This window comes from Pteropus alecto, unplaced genomic scaffold (assembly GCF_000325575.1).
Source record: "Pteropus alecto unplaced genomic scaffold, ASM32557v1 scaffold40, whole genome shotgun sequence".
In the NCBI taxonomy this organism is placed as follows: domain Eukaryota; kingdom Metazoa; phylum Chordata; class Mammalia; order Chiroptera; family Pteropodidae; genus Pteropus; species Pteropus alecto.
In genome coordinates, this window is record NW_006431919.1 from 11,888,140 (window position 1) to 11,895,112 (window position 6,973).

Sequence of the window (6,973 nt, forward strand, 5' to 3'; positions counted from 1 at the left end):
TCGTCCTCATCTCAAGTGCTGAGGATTGCTAGAGAAACATTCCGTGGGCATGCTGACCCAGTCCTTTAGGGTTACAAGAACAGAATCTTCTGTCTTAACTGCATTCTTAATAATGCCTGATAGTCTATTCCTTTTCTGCTTGTTGGCTCCAGTTCCTTCTTTTGTTGTTGTGGCTGTTCCAGCGTTACCAGGCTCCTAACCCTTACTCTCAATGGATATCTTGGACTATTTTCTGACTAAGTAAACAAAAGTCAACAGTGATGAAATTCCTTAGCTGCCTTTTCTCACCTGCTAACACAGATTTTTCACATTCAGCAATACTCGCATTTATCTCCCTTTCTTTCCTCCAATTTCAGAGAATGAAATAAATGCCTTTACCTCTTTTCAGAGCTAGTTCTGCAACCATGATTTTTATCTCTCCCCACATATGCTAAGGTCTTAACTCATCAAATTTCTCCTTACTTTCTTGGATCTGCAAACACTCCTTCCCTACAGAACTTTTCCTAAAGCAAACTAAAATGTCGACTTCTCTCTGTCATAAGCAATCCCTCCTGCAACCCACACTTCCCTCAAGTTCAATTCCCATCTCTGTCCTGTTTACATTCATACTTTAAAAATGACTGATTTCCCCATCTCCCATGGATCACTTTGCTCACAGCTATGTCTTTTATTTCATCCATTTGCTCAAATATTCTTGGGAATATTAAATATCGTTCTGCCTGTGTGTCTGATCCAGTGGATTTTCCCTAGCTTTTATTTCTCTGGACATTTCTGAATCACACACATGGGACCACCCTGACATTCTTAAATCTCTCTCCTTCTTTTCATAAGTTGAACTCTCTTACTTCTTCTTGTACATGACTACTCATAAATTAATTCTTTGAACAAAATGATGAATTCTTTTTATTTGGCCTCTCTCTTCAATGCTGGTGTCTTCTCCCTGGTTTAACCCTTGGCAACTTCTATTTGACATCCTCTCCTTATGTAATTTTTTGAACTACTTTGGCTTCAATTATAACTTAAATGCTAAAATTTTTACAAATAAATAGTTTATCTAATGTCTTCAGCTTTAGAGATGATGATGATGATGCCCTTCCAAGTACATACCCACAGTTGAAAAAATTAGATTTATTGCCCATTCCTGTGACAGAATACACATGCACAGAGATGTCGGGCAGCTGGGTAAGAGGATTTTAGAAAGCATTTATAGGATTTGGACTTGTGTTTGGTAATTTTGATGGGGATTCAAGAAAATGGGGCTTGACTCTGGATTGGAAGCTATCAGGAAGCATACATCTATGATTGAACATCTTAAAACCTATTATCTAGAAGGAACGGATTGTAGACTGTGGCTAAAGCTCTAATGGGTAAAGAAGAGCAGTCCCTCACATCAGCCCCGAGAGGACTGCTTTTGGTGTTTTGGTTTTGCACAATGACCTTATTTTTGTTTGTGGTTAGGCGTGATTATGAAATAGTCTTGTTTTGTTTTCTGTCTACCATCATCATGGTCACAAAGTGACCTTGTTGGATCCTGGTGTTTACTGTGAGATTGTTTATATTCAACAAGAGAACATTATGCCCTTAGCTGTGAGTGGCAGCTCTTTAGAACAGCAAGGTCTTGCTGTTGGCATCAGCCAGTTCCTGGATACGGGAGGCTGATTATTTTCTTCTTAACAATAATAATAGTAGTGAAGCCAATAACAAATGCATTTGGTGCTTGTAAACGATTGACGTGTGTTAGGTCTTTTAATCCTCAAAACAGTGTGAGATAAGAACTATGATTTTCTCCATTTTACAGAGGAGAAAACTAAGACATGGGAAGGGAAAGTGACTTAAAGCAACAAAGCTAGTAATTTGTAGAGACCAGACATATCAGCTAATTCTCATCCACCATTGTGTAGCTTCCCAGCTGCACTTGTCTGGGATGTAGGCACTTATTTTACATTAGTTTCCTTGTGATTCTCACAGGCACAACTCAACCGTGCCTGGTCTTCTGCCCGTGGAGTATCCTTCTTGTCCCCTGCCCTAGAACATATCTACTGCTACTGGGGTCCACATGGTATTTCTTCATGAACAACTTGGTCAGGAAGGAGAGTTAAAGCTTTTGGAGCAAATATTTAACTAATATTTTTGAGAGCTGATGAATAGTCCCCCTTTCTTCCTCCATGTGGACCGTCCTGAAATACAATAGTTCTAATGGCCTCTTAGACTCTATTGCATCAAGCAATCAAGGGTGCTTGACTTAATAGTGAATGTTGGCTCTCCCCACCTCCATGACTCATGTGAATTTCTCCTCACTTCTTCCATGGAATTGTACTCCCTAATAAGCTAGTAGTATACAAGCTGTTACACCAAGTTTTGCTTTTTGGGAGAACCCAGGCAATCTAGATAGAGAGAGTAAATATTCCATGTGGGTTGTCCACTGCCTTCTCCTTGCTTATCCAGTAGAGCATAGAGGTTGATAACTGTGGCTTTAGTAGAAGGTAAACCTCAGCTGGAGTCTGAATATTGCCACTAATAAACAATATGAACGTCACAGTTTATTTAATCTCTCTTATTCTGTCTTAAAAATCAGGGACAACAGTATTTACTTTAAATAGCACTACCTCCCTATCAAGGGTCATGACAAATATGTTTACTGTGACTAGCACACTGTCTGACACATAATAACATGTAACTTATTTTCATCATCATAATTCATTTCCCTAAAAATACATTTCTTCTCCTTTGTTCCGATGTTTGTTAGTATTAACACCATCTGACCTACCACCCAAACTAAATGAACTTTAAGGAAATCATCAGCTCTTCTTTCTGCTTCAACTATCTCCCCCGATATTGTCACCACATAATTGCTCAATAAATCAATGTTTATTTTACCTCTCAAATTTCTCTCACATCCATTCTTCATTAACCTTGCTAACCTAATTTTTATAGCCCTAGCCCAGGCCTTTCCAGCGTCTCAGCATGATTTGCAGTAGCAGCATACTAAACCAGATGATCTCCCTTACCTACTCTCCTTAACATGTCACAGCCTATCCTTTACTTTGTTTAGTCTTTTAAAACACAGCCCCGTTTCAACAGTAATAATAGTCCACTAGAGCTTATTTTTTATATCTCTATGGTTCTCAAAGGTTTATCAGCCTTGGCATTATTGACGTTTTGGGATGAATGATTATTTGCTGTGGGCGACTGTCTTTTGTCTTGTAGGATGTTTAACAGAATATCTGGCCTCTATCCAGTAGATAACAGTAGCACCCTTTTCCCAGCTGTGACAAAGAAAAATATCTCCACTCATTGCTATATGTTCCCTGAGGGGGAAACCACTGTGGCTGGAAGCACTAATCTACATGTTCCTTCTTTAGGGGCAGGAGTTGTGTTTTATTTATATAAATTCCTGACACTAAGTACCATGTTGGGAATATGATAAATGTTCAATAAATATTTGAATAAATAAACTAATGACTTTCTCCTTAGACCTTTTTAACCTCGGGCCACCCTTTCATTTGTGCTTTCGTAACTCTTAACATATTGCTGTGTATATGCCTATTTCCCTAGTTACATTGCATGATATTCTCATATCCTCAGCACCCACAGAATGAACGGAATATAGTACGTTCTCAATAAACACTAATTCAGTTATGTTCAATTAGTATATTAATATCTATAAATTCTATGAATATCTTCAGATCACATTTTACCTCCTTTTTAAGGTAATAACAATTGTATGCTCTCATATCATGCAGAACTATCCCTTTGTGACACTTATGCCATCTACAATTAATAAAGAATTGTATACTTACTTGTTTAATATATATCTCTGGAAGTTATATGAGAGTGAGGAGCATGGCTACCTCTTTTATTTTGTCTCCCAAATGGCTAACTCAGAACCTTGTGCAGAGTATATATTCAGTAAATTGTAAATCTTTGCCAAATGAATGAATGAATGGATTAAATAGATTCATGCTGCTGCTAAATGAATCGGAAAACATATGTACTTAGAGAATTTGGCTCAATATATGTATCATGGTTCACTGATTTATATGATACAGCAGTCTTTGATTCCATATTATATTATGCAGTTTTAGAAAGTTTCATCTTTGTCAAATTAGCGAAAAAGTAATTTGCCCTTCTAAATCACTTCACAAAATAGAGAACTTGAGGCTGTCATAAGTCAATACAGATGTCTGATATCCCAGACTTGCAATCTCCTGTAGCTCAGCGTGTTCATTTTTTTTCACCAGTACTAATGAATTAGCCCACAATCTTAATTGACATATTGACCTTGAAAATGCCAGAAAATGATCTCATCTGCCAGCTTCATTATCTATGGCTTTATTAGCCAAGGAAATTCGACAATAAAACATGAAACAATCATAATTAATCTACATACTGATGGTATCAATTATACTTCTATCAAATAAAAGTAACCAGTGTAATCTTTAACATTGGATCTCACAAAAACATTTTTGTCTTATATTCCAAATATAAAACCAAATAACTTGTCTGTTATTGTCTGAAACTACTTATTAACCCATAACTTTTAGTCTCGAAAATGAATGATTTATAAGCATTTTAGAGAACAGAATATTATTTAAAACACTAAATTTAAATTGTGTCTTTTGAGGAATGTTCTCACATCAGAGGAAACCGATATCCTATCTTAAAGCATAGTAAAAGTAAGAGGAAAAAATTCTCTTATACACATTGCTACATATTTTTTTCCTTACAATGGATCCCTGTTGTTCCCAATAGGGATCACAATTTTAGAATAGGCAGTAGACACATGTACTGTAGAAGCTGAAGCTTGAAATTGTTGAGAAAAAGAGAAGCTGAGATATAGTCTATCATTTGACAAAAAATTGGAAGCAAAGAAATAATAGTAAACAACCTACAATAAATGACCTTTAATGAAAGTATTACATATTTTTTTATTAACTGATTTAGAATTTTCTGATGGAAATATTATGCCAAAACAAAGTTGCAAGTGATCCTAACCACAAGCAGTCATATTAGGCACCTGTTGACTCTTATATATCATGCATAACTTCATGTAAAAGACAGTCATTTCTCACAAAAAAATGTATGACTGTGTTCCCAATAGGTAGTAAAAATTACAAAAGTAATAAACTGCCATTTCAACTTAAAAGCTCCCGATATTCATGTGGATGTTTTAGCTGAGAGAGATACTATTATACAAGTTTCCTTCTTTTTTAGAGTTTAGCAAATACACAGGTATTTTCCAGGACATAAAATGAGTTATTATTTTGTTTATTTCCATTGCTAGTAGAGTCAAATCCAATTTCTGAAGATGCTAGTGGTTGGTCTTCTGTGTCTGTTTCTGCCCTCCCACCCATCTGCCCCATTGTGTCTGTCATTGCAACTCCACAGTACAAAAGCACCCATGGTGCCTGAACATGTACTGCTTCTGGTCGTGCTGCTCCCTCTGTCTGGAATGCAGTCCCCAAGTGTGTCCCCCCAGAAAACTCTCCCTTGCCTTTCAAATCTCAGCTCAAGCCAGCACTGTCTCCTCTCTAAAGCTGTCACTGAGTCTTCCTCCACATACCTAAATTTTTCTTTGACCTTTTCTTCCCCCACTGTCCCTACTTTAGAATAAATTATCATAAGTGTCAGTGTCAACGTCAGTGGACCTCGTGGTGCCATGTGCCTCTGCACTGATCAGACCACATTCAGAAAAGATCTTTAGTTCTTGGCAATTGTAGGTCATCATTGATGAATCCCATCACATTCAGAGAAGAAAAGTTGTTACATCATGAACTTCCATTTCTGTATTTATAAAATAGGGATAATGATACCTGGTACTATTTTAAAATAGAAATAAAATAACAGAAAGCCTTTGTTAACATAGAAAATGAATTTTGAAAAAAGTGTTTCCTTCCTATTTACCAACTTTACTCTCCTATTCACCACACATCAATCTTGAAAGAATAGATTCCCCTGCGTGCATTAATTTCCTTTGTTTAAAAATAAACTCGTATCGAAAGTACTATATTTTATCTTTTATGTTTATATTTTTATTATATCTCCTTGATTGAGTATATGCTTCTTAATAACAGGAATTTGTTAAATTATTTCTATATGCTTTAATACTAGCACATTAATACTAAGCAGTCTTTGAAGGAATATAATTATGAATGGAAGAAAATGAGTTTCCACCAAGGGAAAACATTGTGCTCTTTCAAACAGCTAAAGGGCCGTTACATTGAAGACCGGCAACATCATTCCATGTAGCTTCAAATTGTAGCACAAGAAAAAGTGTAGGTAGCAGATTTCATATCAGTATCGAAAAGATACTGGAAACTTTTAAAAAAGGAAATACGAGTGATTTGTTATTCCAATATCCAAATAGCCTCTAGTAATTGAAACACATGAAAGTGGTTGATGCAAATGATTAGAAAATAGAAATAATTAAAAGGTATAAACTCAAAATAAAAGCCTAACCTTATTTTTCTAGAAACCGCTATTTATAATATTCTTTAAAAAGGTATTATGCATATAAGTGTACATATATGAACATAGGTATATCCTCAAAATATTTCACACTGAAGATATTCTCCCTATTCCCTGTTCTGAACACCCTCTCTTTCATGTGTATATATCATCTCCAATTCCAGTTCCTTACTGGGGAACATTAACTTATAGATTTTATTTGTTAGTATAAACAGTGTTGTCATGAGCAGTCTTGTACATGTTGCTTTGAAGTACCTTGAGGATTTTGTCTAAAGTTTTAATGTTAAAAGGAAATCAGAGAAATTGACTTTCTTGTGAGTTAACAATGTATTTGTCAGTTAACTTTTCGGAGACTTTTCTTTAATATATTCCTGCATTAGAAGTGAAGCTAGATTAAATGATACCTAAGACCTCTTCATAATTCTAATATGACAATTAACAAATTTGTTTGTTGCTATTTATACCAAGCAGTGCTTCTTAACCTTAGCTGTATGTTACAACCATC